The sequence below is a fragment of the Cololabis saira genome, chromosome 21 (genome assembly GCF_033807715.1).
Source record: "Cololabis saira isolate AMF1-May2022 chromosome 21, fColSai1.1, whole genome shotgun sequence".
NCBI lineage: Eukaryota > Metazoa > Chordata > Actinopteri > Beloniformes > Belonidae > Cololabis > Cololabis saira.
Window position 1 is genome coordinate 712,501 of NC_084607.1, and position 27,650 is coordinate 740,150.

At 46.6% G+C, this 27,650-nt stretch overlaps 1 pseudogene; it reads right to left on the bottom strand.

Annotated features, from left to right (window-relative positions):
• Nucleotides 1–432: 432 nt before the first annotated feature.
• LOC133422301 (WAS/WASL-interacting protein family member 2-like) lies at nucleotides 433–27,506 on the bottom strand (annotated as a pseudogene).
• Between the last annotated feature and the right edge of the window lie 144 nt (nucleotides 27,507–27,650).

The window sequence follows — 27,650 nt, forward strand, 5'->3', positions numbered from 1 at the left end:
TCACAAGGTTCAATAAAGTTTAATAAAAAAATCTGTAAGGACAAAAAGTCTAAACCATTAAACCATTCCTCTTATGAAATGAGTTTGTACCAGCGTTTATGTGATTCAGAATAACTTAATAATTAAGTTTATATATATATATATATATATATATATATATATATATATATATATATAAATCAGGGGGATTCATATAGTTATTTATGGAAGCCCATTTCTGCCCATTTTAAAAGAAAAAAATAAGATGAAAACTTGAAAATAAAAACATCCCCATGATAAGTCATAATTATGAGATAAAAAAGAAATTATTACTTTCTATCTCATCATTATGACTTTCTATCTGATAGTTCGTATATTTTAAATGAAGTTTTGTTTAAAAACAACAAACATCTGCTGATATAAGTGAATAAAGTTTATTTCAACATGCTGTTACACAGAAGCTGCAGAAACACATTCAACTACAGGCCCCGCCCACACGAGGAGAGGGGGCGGGGCTACAGAGAGGGGCGGGGTCACAGAGGGGGCGGGGCTACAGAGAGGGGCGGGGTTACAGAAAGGGCAGGAGCTACAGAGAGGAACTTCCGAGAGGGGCGGGGCTTCAGAGAGAGGGGGAGGACTTTTTTCTTGAAATTGTACTTCAAAATTGATCTCGCCATTTTGACTTTTTTCTCAAAATTTCAACTTTTTTATTGACATTTTGACTCTTTTCTCGATATTTCCTCATTAATCTCGACATTTGACTTTTTTCTCGACATTTCGACTTTTTTTCTCGACATTTCGACTTTTTTTCTCGACATTTCAGAGGGAGGAGCTACATAGAGGGGGCGGAGCAACAGAGAGGGGGCGGGGCTTCAGAAAGAGGGAGGAGCAACAGAAAGTTCCTGCATATTTAACAGCAGATTAGTTAGTAACATCAGAAAACTGTTAGACACTTGATCACATGACTGATGACATCACTGATCACATGACTGATGACATCACTGAAACTCAGAAAGAGCAGCGTTTTTTCTGTAACAGGAAATAAAACTTTCATCCAAAACACCATGAAATGATGAACTTTACAGAATAAAAGACACTTGAAATAAAACAACTTTTGTTCTGCTGCAGTTTTAGTTCCAACTTTAGTCTTTATTTCAGTTCTTTAGTCCATGTTTGGATCTTTATTTCAGTTCTTTAGTCCATGTTTGGATCTTTCTGCAGCTTTATCCTCAAAACTCGCTCAGCTGTTTGATCCTCGTAAACTGAGATCCAGGTCCAGATCAAGGTCCTGGTTCCTCCAGGTCCATGTCCAGGTCCAGCAGATCCAGGTCCCGGTCCAGCAGATCTGGGACCACTTCAGGGTCTTGATGCAGGTCTGGATCCTGATCTGGAACCAGACCGGTACAGTTCTGGGTCCAGGTCCAGGTCCAGCAGATCCAGGTCCAGGTCCAGGTCCAGGTCCAGCAGATCCAGGTCCAGCAGGTCCAGGTCCAGCAGGTCCAGGTCCACTTCAGGGTCTGGTTCAGTTTATGTTCAGGTGAAACCAGATTCAGGTCTGGATCCTGATCTGGATCCAGACTAGTCCAGTTCTGGGACCAGATTCAGGTCCAAACGGAGACCAGATGCAGGTCCAGGTTGAGTTCAGATCTCCATCCAGACCGGTCCAGACCTGGATCCTGGTCCAGACCCGGGTCCTGGTCCAGACCGGTCCAGACCCGGGTCCTGGTCCAGAACCTGAACTTGGTGAGCAGGTTTCTGTGGTCCGTGATTGGTTGATCCTCAGGGTTCTGGACCAGGTTGTCCAGGGTTACTGGAACTAAAACTGGACTTAGTTCTGGATCCGTTTCCTCCGAGTTAAACACTGATCTTCATCAACGACTCTCCGCTAGCGAGAAGTTCAGGTGCAGAAACCAAAGCAGGAAGTAGAAGCTGCAGGAGAAGATGACAAGCTCCTCCCCCTCCTCGCTGGTGGCTCCGCCTCCTCGCTGGTGGCTCCGCCTCCTCAGCCAATCAGCAGCAGTGGTGGTGATGGAGGATGATGAGGGGTGTGTGTGTGTGTGTGTGTGTGTGTGTGTGTGTGTGTGTGTGTGTGTGTGTGTGTGTGTGTGTGTGTGTGTGTGTGTGTGTGTGTGTGTGTGTGTGTGTGTGTGTGTGTCTGTGTGTGTGTGTCTGTGTGTGTGTGTGTGTCTGTGTGTGTGTGTGTGTGTGTGTGTGTGTGTGTGTGTGTGTCTGTGTGTGTGTGTGTGTGTGTGTGTGTGTGTGTGTGTGTGTGTGTGTGTGTGTGTGTGTGTGTGTGTGTGTCTGTGTGTGTGTGTGTGTCTGTGTGTGTGTGTGTGTGTGTGTGTGTGTGTGTGTGTGTGTCTGTGTGTGTGTGTGTGTGTGTGTGTGTGTGTGTGTGTGTGTGTGTGTGTGTGTGTGTGTGTCCAGCAGGTTTCTCCAGGTTCACCTGCCCACCGGAGGAAGGGGCGGAGCTCCGCGCATCACTGAAACAGACAGACAAACAGATGAACAGGTGAGCAGCAGGCTACAACGACCATCACGGGGTTAGCAGCAGGCTACAACGACCATCACGGGGTTAGCAGCAGGCTACAACGACCATCACGGGGTTAGCAGCAGGCTACAGCGACCATCACGGGGTTAGCAGCAGGCTACAACAACCATCACGGGGTTAGCAGCAGGCTACAGCGACCATCACGGGGTTAGCAGCAGGCTACAACAACCATCACGGGGTTAGCAGCAGGCTACAACGACCATCACGGGGTTAGCAGCAGGCTACAACAACCATCACGGGGTTAGCAGCAGGCTACAACGACCATCACGGGGTTAGCAGCAGGCTACAACGACCATCACGGGGTTAGCAGCAGGCTACAACGACCATCACGGGGTTAGCAGCAGGCTACAACGACCATCACGGGGTTAGCAGCAGGCTACAACGACCATCACGGGGTTAGCAGCAGGCTACAACGACCATCACGGGGTTAGCAGCAGGCTACAACGACCATCACGGGGTTAGCAGCAGGCTACAACGACCATCACGGGGTTAGCAGCAGGCTACAACGACCATCACGGGGTTAGCAGCAGGCTACAACGACCATCACGGGGTTAGCAGCAGGCTACAACAACCATCACGGGGTTAGCAGCAGGCTACAACGACCATCACGGGGTTAGCAGCAGGCTACAACGACCATCACGGGGTTAGCAGCAGGCTACAACGACCATCACGGGGTTAGCAGCAGGCTACAACGACCATCACGGGGTTAGCAGCAGGCTACAACGACCATCACGGGGTTAGCAGCAGGCTACAACGACCATCACGGGGTTAGCAGCAGGCTACAACGACCATCACGGGGTTAGCAGCAGGCTACAACAACCATCACGGGGTTAGCAGCAGGCTACAACGACCATCACGGGGTTAGCAGCAGGCTACAACGACCATCACGGGGTTAGCAGCAGGCTACAACGACCATCACGGGGTTAGCAGCAGGCTACAACGACCATCACGGGGTTAGCAGCAGGCTACAACGACCATCACGGGGTTAGCAGCAGGTCTAGGGATGCCCTGATACCGATACTGGTAACTGTATCTGTATCTGTATCTGTATCTGATTCTGTATCTGATTCTGTATCTGATTCTGTATCTGATTCTGTATCTGATTCTGTATCTGATTCTGTATCGTAATCTGTATCGTATCGGTATCTGTATTGGCTCTGCTGGGGTAGATCTAGTTACCTCTGCTAGCTCTGCTGGGGTAGATCTAGTTACCTCTGCTAGCTCTGCTGGGGTAGATCTAGTTAGCTCTGCTAGCTCTGCTGGGGTAGATCTAGTTACCTCTGCTAGCTCTGCTAGCTCTGCTGGGGTAGTTACCTCTGCTAGCTCTGCTGGGGTAGATCTAGTTACCTCTGCTAGCTTTGCTAGCTCTGCTGGGGTAGATCTAGTTAGCTCTGCTAGCTCTGCTAGCTCTGCGGGGGTAGATCTAGTTTCCTCTGCTAGCTCTGCTAGCTCTGCTGGGGTAGATCTAGTTACCTCTGCTAGCTCTGCTAGCTCTGCTGGGGAAGATCTAGTTAGCTCTGCTAGCTCTGCTGGGGTAGATCTAGTTACCTCTGCTAGCTCTGCTGGGGTAGATATAGTTAGCTCTGCTAGCTCTGCTAGCTCTGCTGGGGTAGATCTAGTTACCTCTGCTAGCTCTGCTGGGGTAGATCTAGTTACCTCTGCTAGCTCTGCTGGGGTAGATCTAGTTACCTCTGCTAGCTCTGCTAGCTCTGCTAGCTCTGCTGGGGTAGATCTAGTTACCTCTGCTAGCTCTACTAGCTCTGCTGGGGTAGATCTAGTTACCTCTGCTAGCTCTGCTAGCTCTGCTGGGGTAGATCTAGTTACCTCTGCTAGCTCTGCTAGCTCTGCTAGCTCTGCTGGGGTAGTTACTTCTGCTAGCTCTGCTAGCTCTGCTGGGGTAGATCTAGTTAGCTCTGCTAGCTCTGCTGGGGTAGATCTAGTTACCTCTGCTAGCTCTGCTAGCTCTGCTGGGGTAGATCTAGTTACCTCTGCTAGCTCTGCTAGCTCTGCTGGGGTAGATCTAGTTACCTCTGCTAGCTCTGCTAGCTCTGCTGGGGTAGATCTAGTTACCTCTGCTAGCTCTGCTAGCTCTGCTAGCTCTGCTGGGGTAGATCTAGTTACCTCTGCTAGCTCTGCTTGCTCTGCTGGGGTAGATCTAGTTAGCTCTGCTAGCTCTGCTAGCTCTGCTGGGGTAGATCTAGTTACCTCTGCTAGCTCTGCTGGGGTAGATCTAGTTACCTCTGCTAGCTCTGCTGGGGTAGATCTAGTTACCTCTGCTAGCTCTGCTAGCTCTGCTAGCTCTGCTGGGGTAGATCTAGTTACCTCTGCTAGCTCTACTAGCTCTGCTGGGGTAGATCTAGTTACCTCTGCTAGCTCTGCTAGCTCTGCTGGGGTAGATCTAGTTACCTCTGCTAGCTCTGCTAGCTCTGCTGGGGTAGATCTAGTTACCTCTGCTAGCTCTGCTAGCTCTGCTAGCTCTGCTGGGGTAGTTACTTCTGCTAGCTCTGCTAGCTCTGCTGGGGTAGATCTAGTTAGCTCTGCTAGCTCTGCTGGGGTAGATCTAGTTACCTCTGCTAGCTCTGCTAGCTCTGCTGGGGTAGATCTAGTTACCTCTGCTAGCTCTGCTAGCTCTGCTGGGGTAGATCTAGTTACCTCTGCTAGCTCTGCTAGCTCTGCTAGCTGTGCTGGGGTAGATCTAGTTACCTCTGCTAGCTCTGCTAGCTCTGCTGGGGTAGATCTAGTTAGCTCTGCTAGCTCTGCTAGCTCTGCTGGGGTAGATCTAGTTACCTCTGCTAGCTCTGCTGGGGTAGATCTAGTTACCTCTGCTAGCTCTGCTGGGGTAGATCTAGTTAGCTCTGCTAGCTCTGCTGGGGTAGATCTAGTTACCTCTGCTAGCTATGCTAGCTCTGCTGGGGTAGATCTAGTTACCTCTGCTAGCTCTGCTAGCTCTGCTGGGGTAGATCTAGTTACCTCTGCTAGCTCTGCTGGGGTAGATCTAGTTACCTCTGCTAGCTCTGCTGGGGTAGATCTAGTTACCTCTGCTAGCTCTGCTGGGGTAGATCTAGTTAGCTCTGCTAGCTCTGCTAGCTCTGCTGGGGTAGATCTAGTTACGTCTGCTAGCTCTGCTAGCTCTGCTGGGGTAGTTACCTCTGCTAGCTCTGCTGGGGTAGATCTAGTTAGCTCTGCTAGCTCTGCTAGCTCTGCTGGGGTAGATCTAGTTACCTCTGCTAGCTCTGCTGGGGTAGTTACCTCTGCTAGCTCTGCTGGGGTAGATCTAGTTACCTCTGCTAGCTCTGCTAGCTCTGCTGGGGTAGATCTAGTTACCTCTGCTAGCTCTGCTGGGGTAGATCTAGTTACCTCTGCTAGCTCTGCTAGCTCTGCTGGGGTAGATCTAGTTACCTCTGCTAGCTCTGCTAGCTCTGCTGGGGTAGATCTAGTTACCTCTGCTAGCTCTGCTAGCTCTGCTGGGGTAGATCTAGTTAGCTCTGCTAGCTCTGCTGGGGTAGTTACCTCTGCTAGCTCTGCTGGGGTAGATCTAGTTACCTCTGCTAGCTCTGCTAGCTCTGCTAGCTCTGCTGGGGTAGATCTAGTTACCTCTGCTAGCTCTGCTGGGGTAGATCTAGTTACCTCTGCTAGCTCTGCTAGCTCTGCTAGCTCTGCTGGGGTAGATCTAGTTACCTCTGCTAGCTCTACTAGCTCTGCTGGGGTAGATCTAGTTACCTCTGCTAGCTCTGCTAGCTCTGCTGGGGTAGATCTAGTTACCTCTGCTAGCTCTGCTAGCTCTGCTAGCTCTGCTGGGGTAGTTACTTCTGCTAGCTCTGCTAGCTCTGCTGGGGTAGATCTAGTTAGCTCTGCTAGCTCTGCTGGGGTAGATCTAGTTACCTCTGCTAGCTCTGCTAGCTCTGCTGGGGTAGATCTAGTTACCTCTGCTAGCTCTGCTAGCTCTGCTGGGGTAGATCTAGTTACCTCTGCTAGCTCTGCTAGCTCTGCTGGGGTAGATCTAGTTACCTCTGCTAGCTCTGCTAGCTCTGCTAGCTCTGCTGGGGTAGATCTAGTTACCTCTGCTAGCTCTGCTTGCTCTGCTGGGGTAGATCTAGTTAGCTCTGCTAGCTCTGCTAGCTCTGCTGGGGTAGATCTAGTTACCTCTGCTAGCTCTGCTGGGGTAGATCTAGTTACCTCTGCTAGCTCTGCTGGGGTAGATCTAGTTACCTCTGCTAGCTCTGCTAGCTCTGCTAGCTCTGCTGGGGTAGATCTAGTTACCTCTGCTAGCTCTACTAGCTCTGCTGGGGTAGATCTAGTTACCTCTGCTAGCTCTGCTAGCTCTGCTGGGGTAGATCTAGTTACCTCTGCTAGCTCTGCTAGCTCTGCTGGGGTAGATCTAGTTACCTCTGCTAGCTCTGCTAGCTCTGCTAGCTCTGCTGGGGTAGTTACTTCTGCTAGCTCTGCTAGCTCTGCTGGGGTAGATCTAGTTAGCTCTGCTAGCTCTGCTGGGGTAGATCTAGTTACCTCTGCTAGCTCTGCTAGCTCTGCTGGGGTAGATCTAGTTACCTCTGCTAGCTCTGCTAGCTCTGCTGGGGTAGATCTAGTTACCTCTGCTAGCTCTGCTAGCTCTGCTAGCTGTGCTGGGGTAGATCTAGTTACCTCTGCTAGCTCTGCTAGCTCTGCTGGGGTAGATCTAGTTAGCTCTGCTAGCTCTGCTAGCTCTGCTGGGGTAGATCTAGTTACCTCTGCTAGCTCTGCTGGGGTAGATCTAGTTACCTCTGCTAGCTCTGCTGGGGTAGATCTAGTTAGCTCTGCTAGCTCTGCTGGGGTAGATCTAGTTACCTCTGCTAGCTATGCTAGCTCTGCTGGGGTAGATCTAGTTACCTCTGCTAGCTCTGCTAGCTCTGCTGGGGTAGATCTAGTTACCTCTGCTAGCTCTGCTGGGGTAGATCTAGTTACCTCTGCTAGCTCTGCTGGGGTAGATCTAGTTAGCTCTGCTAGCTCTGCTAGCTCTGCTGGGGTAGATCTAGTTACGTCTGCTAGCTCTGCTAGCTCTGCTGGGGTAGTTACCTCTGCTAGCTCTGCTGGGGTAGATCTAGTTAGCTCTGCTAGCTCTGCTAGCTCTGCTGGGGTAGATCTAGTTACCTCTGCTAGCTCTGCTGGGGTAGTTACCTCTGCTAGCTCTGCTGGGGTAGATCTAGTTACCTCTGCTAGCTCTGCTAGCTCTGCTGGGGTAGATCTAGTTACCTCTGCTAGCTCTGCTGGGGTAGATCTAGTTACCTCTGCTAGCTCTGCTAGCTCTGCTGGGGTAGATCTAGTTACCTCTGCTAGCTCTGCTAGCTCTGCTGGGGTAGATCTAGTTACCTCTGCTAGCTCTGCTAGCTCTGCTGGGGTAAATCTAGTTAGCTCTGCTAGCTCTGCTGGGGTAGTTACCTCTGCTAGCTCTGCTGGGGTAGATCTAGTTACCTCTGCTAGCTCTGCTAGCTCTGCTGGGGTAGATCTAGTTACCTCTGCTAGCTCTGCTAGCTCTGCTGGGGTAGTTACCTCTGCTAGCTCTGCTGGGGTAGTTACCTCTGCTAGCTCTGCTAGCTCTGCTAGCTCTGCTGGGGTAGATCTAGTTACCTCTGCTAGCTCTGCTAGCTCTGCTGGGGTAGTTACCTCTGCTAGCTCTGCTAGCTCTGCTAGCTCTGCTGGGGTAGTTACCTCTGCTAGCTCTGCTAGCTCTGCTAGCTCTGCTGGGGTAGTTACCTCTGCTAGCTCTGCTAGCTCTGCTAGCTCTGCTGGGGTAGTTACCTCTGCTAGCTCTGCTGGGGTAGATCTAGTTACCTCTGCTAGCTCTGCTAGCTCTGCTAGCTCTGCTGGGGTAGTTACCTCTGCTAGCTCTGCTGGGGTAGATCTAGTTACCTCTGCTAGCTCTGCTGGGGTAGTTACCTCTGCTAGCTCTGCTGGGGTAGTTACCTCTGCTAGCTCTGCTGGGGTAGTTACCTCTGCTAGCTCTGCTGGGGTAGATCTAGCTAGCTCTGCTAGCTCTGCTGGGGTAGATCTAGCTAGCTCTGCTAGCTCTGCTGGGGTAGATCTAGCTAATGTTACCTCTGCTAGCTCTGCTGGGGTAGATCTAGTTACCTCTGCTAGCTCTGCTAGCTCTGCTGGGGTAGTTACCTCTGCTAGCTCTGCTGGGGTAGATCTAGTTACCTCTGCTAGCTCTGCTAGCTCTGCTGGGGTAGATCTAGTTAGCTCTGCTACCTCTGCTAGCTCTGCTGGGGTAGATCTAGCTAACGTTACCTCTGCTAGCTCTGCTGGGGTAGTTACCTCTGCTAGCTCTGCTGGGGTAGATCTAGTTACCTCTGCTAGCTCTGCTGGGGTAGATCTTGTTACCTCTGCTAGCTCTGCTAGCTCTGCTGGGGTAGATCTAGTTACCTCTGCTAGCTCTGCTAGCTCTGCTGGGGTAGATCTTGTTACCTCTGCTAGCTCTGCTGGGGTAGTTACCTCTGCTAGCTCTGCTAGCTCTGCTGGGGTAGATCTAGCTAATGTTACCTCTGCTAGCTCTGCTGGGGTAGATCTAGCTAATCTTACCTCTGCTAGCTCTGCTGGGGTAGATCTAGGTAAAGTTACCTCTGCTAGCTCTGCTGGGGTAGATCTAGTTACCTCTGCTAGCTCTGCTGGGGTAGATCTAGTTACCTCTGCTAGCTCTGCTAGCTCTGCTAGCTCTGCTGGGGTAGTTACCTCTGCTAGCTCTGCTGGGGTAGTTACCTCTGCTAGCTCTGCTGGGGTAGTTACCTCTGCTAGCTCTGCTGGGGTAGATCTAGTTAGCTCTGCTAGCTCTGCTAGCTCTGCTGGGGTAGATCTAGTTACCTCTGCTAGCTCTGCTGGGGTAGATCTAGTTACCTCTGCTAGCTCTGCTGGGGTAGATCTAGTTAGCTCTGCTAGCTCTGCTGGGGTAGATCTAGTTACCTCTGCTAGCTATGCTAGCTCTGCTGGGGTAGATCTAGTTACCTCTGCTAGCTCTGCTAGCTCTGCTGGGGTAGATCTAGTTACCTCTGCTAGCTCTGCTGGGGTAGATCTAGTTACCTCTGCTAGCTCTGCTGGGGTAGATCTAGTTACCTCTGCTAGCTCTGCTGGGGTAGATCTAGTTAGCTCTGCTAGCTCTGCTAGCTCTGCTGGGGTAGATCTAGTTACGTCTGCTAGCTCTGCTAGCTCTGCTGGGGTAGTTACCTCTGCTAGCTCTGCTGGGGTAGATCTAGTTAGCTCTGCTAGCTCTGCTAGCTCTGCTGGGGTAGATCTAGTTACCTCTGCTAGCTCTGCTGGGGTAGTTACCTCTGCTAGCTCTGCTGGGGTAGATCTAGTTACCTCTGCTAGCTCTGCTAGCTCTGCTGGGGTAGATCTAGTTACCTCTGCTAGCTCTGCTGGGGTAGATCTAGTTACCTCTGCTAGCTCTGCTAGCTCTGCTGGGGTAGATCTAGTTACCTCTGCTAGCTCTGCTAGCTCTGCTGGGGTAGATCTAGTTACCTCTGCTAGCTCTGCTAGCTCTGCTGGGGTAGATCTAGTTAGCTCTGCTAGCTCTGCTGGGGTAGTTACCTCTGCTAGCTCTGCTGGGGTAGATCTAGTTACCTCTGCTAGCTCTGCTAGCTCTGCTAGCTCTGCTGGGGTAGATCTAGTTACCTCTGCTAGCTCTGCTAGCTCTGCTGGGGTAGTTACCTCTGCTAGCTCTGCTGGGGTAGTTACCTCTGCTAGCTCTGCTAGCTCTGCTAGCTCTGCTGGGGTAGATCTAGTTACCTCTGCTAGCTCTGCTAGCTCTGCTGGGGTAGTTACCTCTGCTAGCTCTGCTAGCTCTGCTAGCTCTGCTGGGGTAGTTACCTCTGCTAGCTCTGCTAGCTCTGCTAGCTCTGCTGGGGTAGTTACCTCTGCTAGCTCTGCTAGCTCTGCTAGCTCTGCTGGGGTAGTTACCTCTGCTAGCTCTGCTGGGGTAGATCTAGTTACCTCTGCTAGCTCTGCTAGCTCTGCTAGCTCTGCTGGGGTAGTTACCTCTGCTAGCTCTGCTGGGGTAGATCTAGTTACCTCTGCTAGCTCTGCTGGGGTAGTTACCTCTGCTAGCTCTGCTGGGGTAGTTACCTCTGCTAGCTCTGCTGGGGTAGTTACCTCTGCTAGCTCTGCTGGGGTAGATCTAGCTAGCTCTGCTAGCTCTGCTGGGGTAGATCTAGCTAGCTCTGCTAGCTCTGCTGGGGTAGATCTAGCTAATGTTACCTCTGCTAGCTCTGCTGGGGTAGATCTAGTTACCTCTGCTAGCTCTGCTAGCTCTGCTGGGGTAGTTACCTCTGCTAGCTCTGCTGGGGTAGATCTAGTTACCTCTGCTAGCTCTGCTAGCTCTGCTGGGGTAGATCTAGTTAGCTCTGCTACCTCTGCTAGCTCTGCTGGGGTAGATCTAGCTAACGTTACCTCTGCTAGCTCTGCTGGGGTAGTTACCTCTGCTAGCTCTGCTGGGGTAGATCTAGTTACCTCTGCTAGCTCTGCTGGGGTAGATCTTGTTACCTCTGCTAGCTCTGCTAGCTCTGCTGGGGTAGATCTAGTTACCTCTGCTAGCTCTGCTAGCTCTGCTGGGGTAGATCTTGTTACCTCTGCTAGCTCTGCTGGGGTAGTTACCTCTGCTAGCTCTGCTAGCTCTGCTGGGGTAGATCTAGCTAATGTTACCTCTGCTAGCTCTGCTGGGGTAGATCTAGCTAATCTTACCTCTGCTAGCTCTGCTGGGGTAGATCTAGGTAAAGTTACCTCTGCTAGCTCTGCTGGGGTAGATCTAGTTACCTCTGCTAGCTCTGCTGGGGTAGATCTAGTTACCTCTGCTAGCTCTGCTAGCTCTGCTAGCTCTGCTGGGGTAGTTACCTCTGCTAGCTCTGCTGGGGTAGTTACCTCTGCTAGCTCTGCTGGGGTAGTTACCTCTGCTAGCTCTGCTGGGGTAGATCTAGTTACCTCTGCTAGCTCTGCTAGCTCTGCTGGGGTAGATCTAGTTACCTCTGCTAGCTCTGCTGGGGTAGATCTAGTTACCTCTGCTAGCTCTGCTAGCTCTGCTGGGGTAGTTACCTCTGCTAGCTCTGCTAGCTCTGCTGGGGTAGTTACCTCTGCTAGCTCTGCTGGGGTAGTTACCTCTGCTAGCTCTGCTGGGGTAGCTACCTCTGCTAGCTCTGCTAGCTCTGCTAGCTCTGCTAGCTCTGCTGGGGTAGATCTAGCTAGCTCTGCTAGCTCTGCTGGGGTAGTTACCTCTGCTAGCTCTGCTGGGGTAGATCTAGTTACCTCTGCTAGCTCTGCTAGCTCTACTAGGGTAGTTACCTCTGCTAGCTCTGCTGGGGTAGTTACCTCTGCTAGCTCTGCTAGCTCTGCTGGGGTAGATCTTGGTAAAGTTACCTCTGCTAGCTCTGCTAGCTCTGCTGGGGTAGATCTAGCTAGCTCTGCTAGCTCTGCTAGCTCTGCTGGGGTAGTTACCTCTGCTAGCTCTGCTGGGGTAGTTACCTCTGCTAGCTCTGCTGGGGTAGATCTAGTTACCTCTGCTAGCTCTGCTAGCTCTGCTAGCTCTGCTAGCTCTGCTGGGGTAGATCTAGTTACCTCTGCTAGCTCTGCTGGGGTAGATCTAGTTACCTCTGCTAGCTCTGCTAGCTCTGCTAGCTCTGCTGGGGTAGTTACCTCTGCTAGCTCTGCTGGGGTAGATCTAGCTAGCTCTGCTAGCTCTGCTAGCTCTGCTGGGGTAGTTACCTCTGCTAGCTCTGCTGGGGTAGATCTTGGTAAAGGTCCGATACTCGTCCGGAGGAGGGAAGTCGTCCAGGGAATGGAAGGAATACTTGGACTCAAAGTCGTCTGCAGGAGAAAAAACGGTTTGTTACTAACGCTCATCATCAGCCTCTTAGTTTAACCTGATCAATAAATCTGATCAATAATCTGCTCTGGTTGGGGGGGGGGGGGGGGGTGGAGGGATGGAGGGATGGAGGGATGGAGGGAAAGCCTTGATTTACGTAGCGTCAAAATCCCTTCCAGTATGTTAACGTAACAGAGAGTGCGTTTACGGGAAGTTAAATTCCTCTTTCATTCAGAATTAAAATTAAATCAGATTTAAAATGAGTAAAAATGACCAAGTAAACACCTAATTCTGAATGAAAATGGCCATTCTGAATTAAACTTAATACCGAAGTAAGTGAAAATAATAATACAAAAATTACAAAAAATAATAAAAATTAATAAAAAAATTAAAATTAAATTATAAAAATAAAATAAAATAAATTGATATAAAAATGTAATGAACAAATAAAAGAAAACAAGAAAAGAAAGAGAAAAAAGTAAAGAAAAAAAAAATACTTAAATAAAATAAATATAAAAAGTAAAACACCTAAACACCTAATTCTGAATGAAAATGGCCATTCTGAATTAAACTTAATACCGAAGTAAGTGAAAATAATAATACAAAAATTACAAAAAATAAAATATTAATAAAAAAATTAAAATAAAATAATTAAAATAAAATAAAATAAATAAATAAAAAAATGTAATAAACAAATAAAAGAAAACAAGAAAAGAAAGAGAAAAAAGTAAAGTACAATAAAAAAATACATAAATAAAATAAATATAAATAAATAAAAAGAAAAGAAAAGAAAATAAAAGAAAGAAAAAAAGAAAAGGGCCAGCCGAGGTAGGAAGTATGGGGGGTAGAAACCTGGGGGGAGAGGGTTGGAGGGACGAGAGGGAGGGAAAGTAACGACTGCAGGTCAGAATCTGATATCAGATCAATAGGAGGAGGATGGATATGGGCTCAAATTAATGCCAGAAGTATTTTGTATCTGTAAATAAACGTTGTACTTGTAGAAATATTTTGTGCGTGTGCAAAAAATATTTGTACTTGCAAAAAATATTTGTACTTGCAAAACATATTTGTACTTCTAGAAACAAAGCTACAAACTTTTTACAAAGCTACAAACTTTTTACAAAGCTACAAACTTTTTTTACAACTACGAGTTTTGGCAGTGTTTTGACGTGCCAAAACTAAGAGCCAATCAGCATCTTTGGCACGGGTTTCAAAGCGTTTCTGGAGAGCCAATCAGCACATTGCATCGCCTACTGACGTCGCCGCCATATTGGATGTTCAAGACTGTAAACTAATACAAGTAAATGGACTTATTTTCATAAAGCATCTTTCTACAAAGAAATGTACGTTTTACGTCTCATTTATTCATTCACACACGCACTAATATACTTGGAAACAGTTAGGACCAAATATAATATATTTAATTTTCTCAGATGGTAAAAATAAGAACTTTATTGATCCCACATAGGAGTAATTCATGTTATATCAGCTATAGAGAACAAAACTATATATATCCCCCTCACAAAAATAACAAAATAACATATTTGAACCATTTTTCAGACAATAAAATAACAATAAAATGTAATGTAATGTGTAGAAATGTAAAATATGCTTTGTTAATGAGAGAATACAAGTACAAAGTTTATTTACAGATACAAAATTATTATGGCTTTAAAACTTCTGGCATTAATTTGAGCCCAGAGATGGAGAGATGGAGAGACTCACCAGCGAAGGAGCGAGGGATGGAGGAGGAGGGGGCGTGGCCGTTGGAGGAGGTGGCGTGGCCGTTGGAGGAAAGGGCGTGGCCGTTGCGGAGGGGAGGGGGGGGGCGGGGGCGGGGCAGCGGGGGTGCGAGGAGGGGGGGGAGGTTTTCCTCTCAGGGGGGGGTCGGAGGAGGGGGAGGGGCTACCGTGAGTCCTGTAGGGCGGAGGGGGCGGGGCTTCCCTGCTGGGGGGCGGGGCTTCCCTGCTGCTGCCCGTCCTGAAGGACGACGAGGACTGGACCGGAACGGGAGGAGCTGGAGGATCAATACAGGTGATCAGTGATCAATACTGGTGATCAGTGATCAATACTGGTGATCAGTGATCAATACAGGTGATCAATACTGGTGATCAATACAGGTGATCAGTGATCAATACAGGTGATCAGTGATCAATACAGGTGATCAGTGATCAATACAGGTGATCAGTGATCAATACTGGTGATCAATACTGGTGATCAATACAGGTGATCAATACAGACCATCAATACAGGTGTTGAGAAAAAAGTCAATATTTCATGAATAAAGTTGAAATATCGAGAAAAAAGTTGAAATGTGGACAATAATGAAGTAATGAAGTGAACTCTTCTTCCGGCTCTCGACGAAGGCGGACACTTCTCTGCTCCTCTCCCTCCCTATCTGTCCTGCTGCTGCTTTGTTTGTCTCGTCTTCAGAGTCTCTCCTTTTCACTCCTCCCAAACTCTACAATCATGGAATTGATTAACTGGTCTCTCAGCACAACCAGAAGTCAGGGGGTAAGGGAGCCCTCCTGCCCCCATGGGATGTTTTTTGCTGGATACACAATGGATTCCTGGAAACATTGGAAACCGTTGTGTTTGGTGATTCTGTCTGTCGAGGACGTTGAAGATGCTTCATCATTGGATTTATGATAGCAGGATTTCTCTTGATAGGGAGGGGGATTCCTGGTCTACCGACAAACGCGTAAGTCGTCGACAGCTGCTCTGGCTCTTTCAGAGCTGCCGGACGTGGCTGAAGGATCAAGCAAGGTGATCAACACTCAGACTTTAATGCTGGGGGAGCAAAGCCGTAAGCTGGATGTGATTCTTGAACAGAATCGCAGGCTGGCGGCGTCTTTGAGCTCATTGGTAAGATGGAGAAGACCTTGGAGAAGTTGGGAGCTCGGCTTGGCGGGAATTGATCACAAATTCGTCTGTTTGAAGTCGCCATTGATGAACCAGAGACTGAAAGGCAGACGGAAAATTACTGAGTCTGTCTGTTTTTTTATAATTGTTGATTCTATAATCTGGCCTTGACAGGGCGGTTTGACCGATCGCTCTGGTCACAATCTTCCTGGTGGAATGTAAACAAGGTGGCTCTGCCCCCACTAACCCTCCCCTCTTAGGAACATCTGTGGACCTGTTTCAGAACTGACCGAGCCGTCTGATAACACCAAGGACGTTGGCTGAGAGCAGCTCTGAGTGAAGTTCATGGACTTACCGCTCACACACACTTACTGATAACCACACCTCCCTCAACTCAACGTCTTCCCGGCCCCCCCCTCTTATCAGCCACCCCAACAGTCTCCGGGTTTCGTCTCGGGGCTGGGTCCACCGTTTGATGACAGACCAGAGGCTGAGGGGACTGGCCCGGGAGTTTGATGAAACGGGAGGCGCAGACTTCACGTCAAATAGGCAAGAACATCTTTATTTTATTTAATGACGCCAGATCTGGCTGGGGTTTTTATTGTAGCATCGGCTATCTGCTAGTTGAAACGTGTGTTCGGTTAGTCTATCGGTGAGTTTTATGGTGTTTTTGTAGTTCATGCTGTATGGGGCTGCACTTTTTTTTCAATTTTTTTTTTTACTTTTTTGTAGGTGCGCCGTCACCTTAATGTTCAGCTGTGTTTTGATCTGTGTTTCTGCTGCGCCGTCACCTGTTTAGCTGTGTTTTCATCTGTTTCTGGGTGTCAGAACAGTGTACGGGGGCTAGCAGGAGCCACCGTCTGACGTCACTAGCCAGAATGTAAACAACAATGGCGACCTACGTGTTAAATTATATTTTCAAATTTTATAAAAACGAAGACATCAACAAGGTTTTTTATATCACATAATTGAGACCAACATTTATCTTTTAAGACCTACATGTCTTAATAGCCAGGGTTCCCTTTAAGAATCGTAATGGAACCGTTTGATTGGACCCCCCGGTGACTCACCTGCTGCTCTGGTGGGCTGGTCTCTGATTGGCTGGTCCCTGACGGGGGGCGGCGGCCTGCTGCCCCCCCCCTGGGAGGGCGAGGCCGGGGGGGGCGGAGGGGGGGCGGGGCCTCTGGTGGGGGCGTGGCCTCCTGGCAGGGGGGCGGTCCTCTTGCTGCCGAGGGAGTTGTGTCGCGTGGGCAGGTCGGGGGCGTCGCCTGCCGCGCCGCCGCGGAGGTACGGGGGAGGGGGCGGGGCCAGCGAGGAGGAGGGGGCGGGGTTTCCCCCGGAGGTGGGGGGGCGGCGGCTGTTGCCGGGCGACGGGGGGGGCTTGGAGGGGAGGGGCGGGGTGCTGCCGGGAGCCGGTGGGAGGGGCTTATCCCGGTTGTAGGAGGAGGGGGGGGAGGGGGCGTTGCCGCGGCGACAGTGAGGGGGGGCGGGGCTGGAGGAGTGCTTCATGCCGGCGGAGGGGGAGGAGCCCGGCGTGGAGGGGGAGGAGCCTGGCGAGGAGAGGGAGGGGCCGTCGGCGTCGTCGTGACGATGGTGGCCCGGGGGCGGGCGGGGCGCGGCGGCCCGGGTGGAGGAGCGCCCGTCTGGGGGGGAGAGGTTAGCTACACGTTAGCTACAGGTTAGCTATAAGGTTAGCTAACAGGTTAGCTATAAGGTTAGCTACAGGCTAGCTACGACAGGTTAGCTACAGGCTAGCTACAGGTTAGCTACAGGTTAGCTAACAGGTTAGCTACAGGTTAACTAACAGGTTAACTACAGCAACCGTAGGGCTGGGAGATATGGCCTTATTATTATTTTTAGGCCATGTCACGATACACGATATATATCTCGATATTTTTAGGCCATGTCACGATATACGATATATATCTCGATATTTTTAAGCCATGTCACGATACACATTATATATCTCGATATTTTTAGGCCATGTCACGATACAGGATATATATCTCGATATTTTTAGGCCATGCCACTATACACGATATATATCTCTAGTTTTAGGCCATGTCACGATACACGATATATATCTCAATATTTTTAGGCCATGTCGCGATACACGATATATATCTCGATATTTGTAGGCCATGTCACGATACACGATATATATCAATATTTTTAAGCCATGTCATGATACACGTTATATATCTCGATATTTTTAAGCCATATCACGATACACAATATATATCTCGATATTTTTAGGCCATATCACGATACACGATATATATCTCGATATTTTTAGGCCATGCCACGACACACGATATATTTCTCGATATTTTTAGGCCATGTCGCGATACACGATATATATCTCGATATTTGTAGGCCATGCCACGACACACGATATATATCTCTAGTTTTAGGCCATGTCGCTATACACGATATATATCTAGTTTTAGGCCATGTCACGATACACAATATATATCTCGATATTTTTAGTCCATGTCGCGATACACGATATATATTTCGATATTTTTAGGCCATGTCGCGATACACGATATATATCTTGATATTTGTAGGCCATGTCACGATACACGATATATATCTCGATATTTTTAGGCCATGTCACGATACACAATATATATCTCAATACTTTTAGGCCATATCACGATACACAATATATATATATATATATATATAGTATTACGCCATGTCACGATACACGATATATATCTCGATATTTTTAGGCCATGTCACGATACACGATATATATCTCTAGTTTTAGGCCATGTCACGATACACTATATATATATCTCGATATTTTTAGGCCATGTCACGATACACGATATATATCTCGATATTTTTAGGCCATATCACGATACACGATATATATCTCGATATTTTTAGTCCATGTCGCGATACACGATATATATCTCAATATTTTTAGGCCATGTCGCGATACACGATATATATCTTGATATTTGTAGGCCATGTCACGATACACGATATATATCTCGATATTTGTAGGCCATGTCGCAATACTAGATATATATCTCGATATTTTTAGGCCATGTCACGATACACAATATATATCTCAATACTTTTAGGCCATATCACGATACACAATATATATATATATAGTATTACGCCATGTCACGATACACGATATATATCTTGATATTTGTAGGCCATGTCACGATACACGATATATATCTCGATATTTGTAGGCCATGTCGCAATACACGATATATATCTCGATATTTGTAGGCCATGTCACGATACACGATATATATCTCGATATTTCATTAAAGCAAACTCATACTAAATTTAAGAAAAAATTACTAATTATCCAATTAGTCGACTAATGGTTTCAATAGTCGGTGACTAGTCGACTATTAAAATAGTCGTTAGTTGCAGCCCTATAATTTAAAGCCCGCGGCTAAAAGCAAATGCTCGGCAAAGTATACTCAAATATTCACGATATAGTCATTTTGTACATCGCACGGAGTAGAAGCCGCGATACATCGAGTGTACTCCATACATCGCCCAGCCCTATTTCAACTTTTTTCTCCACATTTCAACTTTTTCTCGACATTTTAACTTTTCTCTGCTCACCTCCGGACGGCCTCAGCTTAGGGGGGGCGGAGCCAGGGCTCCCTGCCGCGCTGCCATTGGCTCCTGCGGTGGCTCCGCCTCCTTGGGGCTCTGAGAACCACAACCAATCAGACAAGGTGAGGGGGGCGGGGCCGTGATGTCACAGTGATGATGACAGGGGGGAGGGGTGGAGGAGTGTGTGGGGGCGGGGCCGTGATGTCACAGTGATGATGACAGGGGGGAGGGGTGGAGGAGTGTGGGGGGGGCAGAGGTGTCTTCAGTATTCACATTCATTACTCAGGTAGAAGTATAGATACTAGAGTTTAAAAGTACTCCTGTAGAAGTTGAAGTATCAACTCAAGTTTTTTACTCGAGTAAAAGTATAAAAGTACTGGTTTCAAAACTACTTAAAGTATAAAAGTAAAAGTAATGTAAGGGGAAAAAAGCCATTAAGGACTAAAGCCATTGAAAATGAAGCATCTTAGTATAATGCAAATATATTAAAGAACCATATATGTGCACTATTGAGCATTAACATGTGTTAATATAAATATATTAAAGAAGCATATATGTGTACTATTGAGCATTAACATGTGTTAATGCAAATATATTAAAGAAGCATATATGTGTACTATTGAGCATTAACATGTGTTAATGCAAATATATTAAAGAAGCATATATGTGTACTATTGAGCATTAACATGTGTTAATGCAAATATATTAAAGAAGCATATATGTGTACTATTGAGCATTAACATGTGTTAATATAAATATATTAAAGAAGCATATATGTGTACTATTGAGCATTAACATGTGTTAATATAAATATATTAAAGAAGCATATATGTGTACTATTGAGCATTAATGTGTGTTAATATAAATATATTAAAGAAGCATATATGTGTACTATTGAGCATTAACATGTGTTTCAGAGAGCAGCAGATATGATGACAAGTTGCCTATAAGTATTGTAATGGTGCAAAAAGTCAAACTTCAGAGGCATGTTATCATTTATCCTAACCTTTATTGGAATGTACATCCAAGTTTAGTTGCAGGAATCTGAGGGAACGGATGTAAGAACAAAACTGGACAAGAACATCTGAAACAACCACAACCAAATTCACTCTATCCGGATGGAGCAATTTAACTGGATAGTAGTACCAGGTGTACTGCCTGCAATCTGCGTGCATCCTCCTCCACACATCCACCAAGCCGTGGGAGTTTAGTTTTAGAGTAACAAGGCTGTTTTTAAAATGTAAGGAGTAAAAAGTACAGATAATTGTGTGAAAATGTAAGGAGTAAAAGTAAAAAGTCGTCTGAAAAATAATTACTCCAGTGAAGTATAGATAACCAACATTTCTACTTAAGTAAGGTAAAGTATTTGTACTTTGTTACTTGACACCTCTGGTGGGGGGGGGGGGGGGGGGGGGGGGGGGGCAGGTGAGATGGGGGGGTGATGTTCTGATGACATCATCACAACAGACAGGTGAGAGACAGGTGAAGGAGGCTGCACAGAAACCTGCTGTCTACGGAGGCCCCGCCCCCCCAGACGGCCGTTACCATAGCAACCATGGAGGCCACGCCCACTCATAGAAACTGGTCCTGGTCCCAGGTTTCCATGGCGACCTGCTCCAACCGGAGCTCTAGTTTCTGTGCAGCATCTGATCTGAGGAGGTGGCTCAGAGTCCCAGGTCCGGACCGGACCGGACCTGGGACTCTGAGTGGGCGGCGACACGCCAGAGGTTCATGCGGGACTAAGCTGCCGCAGGTTTAACCAGCCGCTCCAGAACCGGTCCTGGTCCCACACATTTTTTCCCCATTTTTTGTATCGTATCGTATCTTACCGTATCGAATCGTGAAAACTTTGTATCGAACCATATCGTATCGAATCGTATCGTACCGTACCGTATCGAAACGTATCGAACCGTGAAAACTTTGTATCGAGTCGTATCGTGCGGTATCATACCATATCGTATCGAACCGTATGGAATCGTATCGAATCGTATCGTACCGTATCGAATCGTGAAAACTTTGTATCGAATCGTATCGTGCGGTATCATACCATATCGTATCGAACTGTATCGAATCGTGAAAACTTCGTATCGAATCGTATCATATTGAATCGTATCAAATCGTACTGTATTGAACCGTATCGAATCGTGAAAAATTCGTATGGAATCGTATCAAATCGTATCGTACCGTATGGAACCGTATGGAATCGTATCGTACCGTATGGAATCGTATCGTACCGTATGGAATCGTATGGAATCGTATCGTACCGTATGGAACCGTATGGAATCGTATCGTACCGTATGGAACCGTATGGAATCGTATCGTACCGTATGGAATCGTATCGTACCGTATGGAATCGTATCGTACCGTATGGAATCGTATCGTACCGTATGGAATCGTATCGTACCGTATGGAATCGTATCGTACCGTATGGAATCGTATGGAATCGTATCGTACCGTATGGAATCGTATCGTACCGTATGGAATCGTATGGAATCGTATCGTACCGTATGGAATCGTATGGAATCGTATCGTACCGTATGGAACCGTATGGAATCGTATCGTACCGTATGGAATCGTATGGAATCGTATCGTACCGTATGGAATCGTATCGTACTGTATGGAATCGTATGGAATCGTATCGTACTGTATGGAATCGTATGGAATCGTATCGTACCGTATGGAATCGTATGGAATCGTATCGTACCGTATGGAACCGTATGGAATCGTATCGTACCGTATGGAATCGTATGGAATCGTATCGTACTGTATGGAATCGTATGGAATCGTATCGTACCGTATGGAATCGTATGGAATCGTATCGTACCGTATGGAACCGTATGGAATCGTATCGTACCGTATGGAATCGTATCGTACCGTATGGAATCGTATGGAATCTGCTCAAGGTTTCTTCCCTCCTAAAGGGGAGTTTTTCTTGCCACTGTTTGGCTTAAGGTTTTTCTCCCACTAGGGGAGTTTTTACCTGCCATTGTTTATGTAATAACTGCTCGGGGGTCATGTTCTGGGTATGGGTCTCTGGAAAGCGTCTAGAGACAACTCTGTTGTATTAGACGCTATATAAATAAAATTGAATTGAATTGAATTGAATCGTATCGTACCGTATGGAATCGTATCGTACCGTATGGAATCGTATGGAATCGTATCGTACCGTATGGAATCGTATCGTACCGTATGGAATCGTATGGAATCGTATCGTACCGTATGGAATCGTATGGAATCGTATCGTACCGTATGGAACCGTATGGAATCGTATCGTACCGTATGGAATCGTATGGAATCGTATCGTACCTTATGGAACCGTATGGAATCGTATCGTACCGTATGGAATCGTATCGTACCGTATGGAATCGTATGGAATCGTATCGTACCGTATGGAATCGTATCGTACCTTATGGAACCGTATGGAATCGTATCGTACCGTATGGAATCGTATCGTACCGTATGGAATCGTATCGTACCGTATGGAATCGTATGGAATCGTATCGTACCGTATGGAATCGTATCGTACCGTATGGAATCGTATGGAATCGTATCGTACCGTATGGAACCGTATGGAATCGTATCGTACCGTATGGAATCGTATGGAATCGTATCGTACCGTATGGAATCGTATCGTACCGTATGGAATCGTATCGAATCGTATCGTACCGTATCGAATCGAACCGTATCGAATCGTATCGAATCGTGAAAACTTTGTATCGAATTGTATCATATCGTACCGTATCGAATCATATCGTACTGTATCGAATCGTATCGAACCGTATCGAATCATATCGTACTGTATCGAATCGTATCGAACCGTATCGAATCGTGAAAACTTTGTATCGAACCATATCGTATCGTACCATATCAAATCGTATCGTATCGAATTGTATCGTATCGAATTGTGAAAACTTTGTATCGAATTGTATCATATCGTACCGTATCGAATCATATCGTACTGTATCGAATCGTATCGAACCGTATCGAATCGTGAAAACTTTGTATCGAACCATATCGAATTGTATCGTACCGTATCAAATCGTATCGAATCGTATCGTATCGAATTGTGAAAACTTCGTATCGAATCGCATCGAATCGTATTATATGGAATCGTATGGAATTGTATCGAACCGTATCGTAGCGAATCGAACCGTATCGATTCGTAGCGATCGAATCGTATCGTATCACATTATATCGAATTGTAGCGAATTCTTCTTCTTATTGTATCCGAAAACAATTGCGTTTTTGAGCCGCATAACTTAATTGAAAACTTGTGCACGCACGTCCCACGTGGCGAAAAATGACGTATTCTAATAGTGTCAAAAAGGGGCGTGGCCTAACGGCTCAACAGCGCCCCCTAGAAAACTTTGTGCCTCAAGCCCCACAATACGGTTTGACGTACATGCACGAAAATCGGTACACACCTGTATCATGTCACAACTTAAAGAAAAGTCATGGCCCAAACCCAACAGGAAGTCGGCCATTTTGAACATTTTGAATTAATCGTGTAATTTTGCCCGTTCATCGCTGCTTGCAGCTTTAATTATTATTATTATTATTATCCCCCCCCCCCCAGGACCGGCTGGTTAACCCCTGCCCCCCCCCCCAGGACCGGCTGGTTAACCCCTGCCCCCCCCCCCCCCCGCAGCAGGAAGTGGTGGTCTTACTGTCCAGGGCCGGAGCCTCGTCTCCGGCCGGCGGCGTCTTCGGCCCCTCGGGCCCCCCCCCGGGGCCCCCCCCTCTGGTGCAGGTACTGGTATAAGCGAATGTACGGGTGCTCTGTGGGGGGGGTCTTACTGTCGAGCAGCGGCGCGCTGCGGTCGTTCACCGCCGCCACCTTCCTCAGCCGGGTTCCCTTACAGATGTCTGACAGCAGAGCGCCGCGACCTTTGACCTCGGCTCCGCTCAGCTGGGGGGGGCTGGTGTTGGCCTGGGGGGGGGGGCAGAGGGAGGAGCTTCAGCTGCTGCTTCAGGGTCGTTTCACACAGAAACACTGACCTGGTAAGCCCCGCCCCCCAAGGATCAGCCAATGGCGTGTCGGCGTATTTTAAGAAAAATAAAAAATAGCATTAAGCAAGAAAAGTACGGAAGTTTATTACAGTCACTTGAGAAAAAAAATCTGCTCTGTTTTTCTGAATTAACGAGTTAATTCAGAAAAACAGAGCAGAATTATTTTTTTTTTTAACTTTTCTCGGAATTCTGAGATAATTATTTCGTTAATTCAGAAAAACAGAGCAGAATTTTTTTTTAATTAAAACTTTTCTCGGAATTCTGAGATAATTATCTAGTTAATTCAGAAAAACAGAGCAGATTTTTTTGTGAGTGCAATACGCTTCCGTAGAAAACAGAAGAAAATAAGAGAACAGATTGAATTCGGTGTTGAAAAAGTCTTTTTTCAAACTTGAGTCTTGAAAAAGAGTCGTCTTATAATCAGGGTCGTCTTATAATCAGGGTCGTCTTATAATCAGGGTCGTCTTATATCCGGGTGATACGGCAGCAGTCGTGACCTTAATGTCATCTGTAACCATGACGACGGTAAGATGTGGTTTGTGTAAAGACATGTTTGTAAAACTGAAAACACCGCGTTAGCAACGGTAACTAAGGGGGCGGGGCTTCCGGAGGGGGCGGGGCTTACGGACAGGTCAGTTCATTCACAGAAACACGGATACAGAAAGCTTCAGACAATCTGGGAGCTTATCGGTTCAAAACAAACCAAACTCCTCCCAGATTTAAGAGTTTGTAAAGTCTGAACTTTCAGACGGGATGTGAAGTTATTTTGTTCCTCTGAAGCTCTCGACGTACGAGCACTGACACCAAAACCACCACGGCTAACGCTAACACCACCACCACCACGGCTAGTGCTACACCACCACCACCACGGCTAACGCTACACCACCACGGCTAACGCTAGCAACACTGATGGGATTAGAACCCCCAACCCTAGCTGCCGCTGCGTCGTAGCTTCCCTGTCTCTCCGGAGAAGCTTCACTTCTCTACTGAAGCTACATGAAAAAACACATGAATACAGTCCAGGTTTAGCGTTAGCTCGGCTAACAGATGGACTTTAGCATGAAAACAGGACAGAAATGTTGAGTGGAATGGAACTTTTCCACTAGCATGACTCGGCACTTTTAGTAGATGCGTACCTACTCTAGTAGGTACTAGGTACTCGTACCTACTAGAGTAGGTACTAGTACCTACTAGAGTAGGTACTAGTACCTACTCTAGTAGGTACTAGGTACTCGTACCTACTAGAGTAGGTACTAGTACCTACTAGAGTAGGTACTAGTACCTACTCTAGTAGGTACTAGGTACTAGTACCTACTAGAGTAGGGGCTAATGGGAGCTAGTAGATGCTAGTATGTACTAGTAGGGGCTAGTAGGTGCTAGTAGGGGCTAGACGATGCTAGTACATGCTAGTAAATGCTAGTAGGAGCTAGTAGGTACTAGTAGGTGCTAGTTGATGCTAGTAGGTACTAGTAGGAGCTAGTAGGTGCTAATAGGTGCTATTAGGGGCTAGAAGATGCTAGTAAATGCTAGTAAATGCTAGTAGGAGCTAGTAGATGCTAGTAGGTACTAGTAGGAGCTAGTAGATGCTAGTATGTACTAGTAGGTGCTAGTTGATGCTAGTAGGTACTAGTAGGAGCTAGTAGATGCTAGTAGGAGCTAGTAGGGGCTAGAAGATGCTAGTAAATGCTAGTAGGAGCTAGTAGATGCTAGTAGGTACTAGTAGGAGCTAGTAGATGCTAGTAGGTGCTAGTAGATGCTAGTAGGTACTAGTACGAGCTAGTAGATGCTAGTATGTACTAGTAGGTGCTAGTAGGGGCTAGAAGATGCTAGTAAATGCTGGTAAATGCTAGTAGGAGCTAGTAGGAGCTAGTAGATGCTAGTATGTACTAGTAGGGGCTAGTAGGAGCTAGTAGATGCTAGTATGCACTAGTAGGGGCTAGTAGGAGCTAGTAGGTGCTAGTAGGGGCTAGAAGATGCTAGTAAATGCTAGTAGGAGCTAGTAGATGCTAGTAGGTACTAGTAGGTGCTAGTAGGTACTAGTGGGGGCTAGTAGGTGCTAGTAGGAGCTAGTAGGTGCTAGTAGGTGCTAGTAGAGGCTAGTAGGTACTAGTGGGGGCTAGTAGGTGCTAGTAGATTCTAGTAGGTACTAGTAAATGCAAGTAGGTCCTAGTAAATGCTAGTAGGAGCTAGTAGATGCTAGTAAATTCTAGTAAATGCTAGTAGGAGCTAGTAGATGCTAGTAAATTCTAGTAAATGCTAGTAGGAGCTAGTAGATGCTAGTAGGTGATAGTAGGTGCTAGTAAATGCTAATAAATGCTAGTAGATGCTAGTAAATGCTAGTCCCTCACCTGGCTGAAGGTGGGGGGGGGGCGGAGCACCACCTGGGGGGGGAGGAGGGGGGGGGATGGGCATCCTGCTGCTGACACACCTGAACCTGCAACACACACACACACACACACACACACAGACACAGCCATACATACACACACACACACACACACACACACAAACAAACACATATGCACACACACACACACACACACACACACACACACAAACAAACACATATGCACACACACACACACACACACACAAACAAACACATATGCACACACACACACACACACACACACACACACACACACAAACAAACACATATGCACACACACACACACACACACACACACACACACACACAAACAAACACATATGCACACACACACACACACACACACACACACACACACATATACACACACACCATGAGAGCGTTTACGTGGGAAGTTTAATTCCTCTTTAATTCAGAATTAAAATTAAATCAGATTTAAAATGAGTAAAAATGACCATGTAAACACCTAATTCTGAATGAAAATGGATATTCTGAATTAAACTTAATGCCAAAGTGTCTGGTTTATTCTGATTTTAAATCCCAATAAACTCATTCAAAAATAAATAAGTAAATAAATAAAAATAAAAAATGATCAATTAAATAAAATAAAAAATAAATTTAAAAAAACTAAATATCTGCGTTTCTTTAAGTATTTCTGAGCCGAATGATAAAAAAAATATATATATTTTATAAGAAAAAATATATATATATATTAAAAAATGTTTTAAAAATGAATTTAGATTATATATATATATATATATATATATATATATATATATATATATATATATATATATATATATATATATATATGTATTAATAAAATAATATATGATATATTAAAATATAGTATATTAAAAATACATATATATCCCTTAGGTTTTAACCAACATGGTATTAACCATTAATATAAATGCAGACAAGTTGGAAGGTAAAATAAATAGTATTTCTGAGCCTGTTAACTACAAGAGTATAATAAAGATGGCTTTAGTTTTGGTTCTACCAGGTAAACCAGGACCTGTATCTATATATATACATATATACACATACACATACACATACATACATATATATATATATATATATATATATATATATATATATATATCCCACCTGTGTTGCCGGTTCCTCCTCTTGGATCACTTCATGTCTTTCCTGGGCTTCTATCTGCAGGTTGTCGGTGTAAAACCTGCAGGTTGTCGGTGTTAAACCTGCGGTTTTCTGCTAAGAGGACGGTTTTATTCGGCAGGAGCCCGTTAGCAGCTAAACCGCTGCGATGCGGAGAAAACACCCGGATCACGTGACCCGGGGAGACGACGTCATTCGCTGCGGAGAAAACACCGGATCACGTGACCTGGGGAGATGACGTCAGCCTCTGCCGAGGAGGCGACACCGTATCACGTGACCTGGGGAAGATGAACTCAGCCGCTGCAGCTACT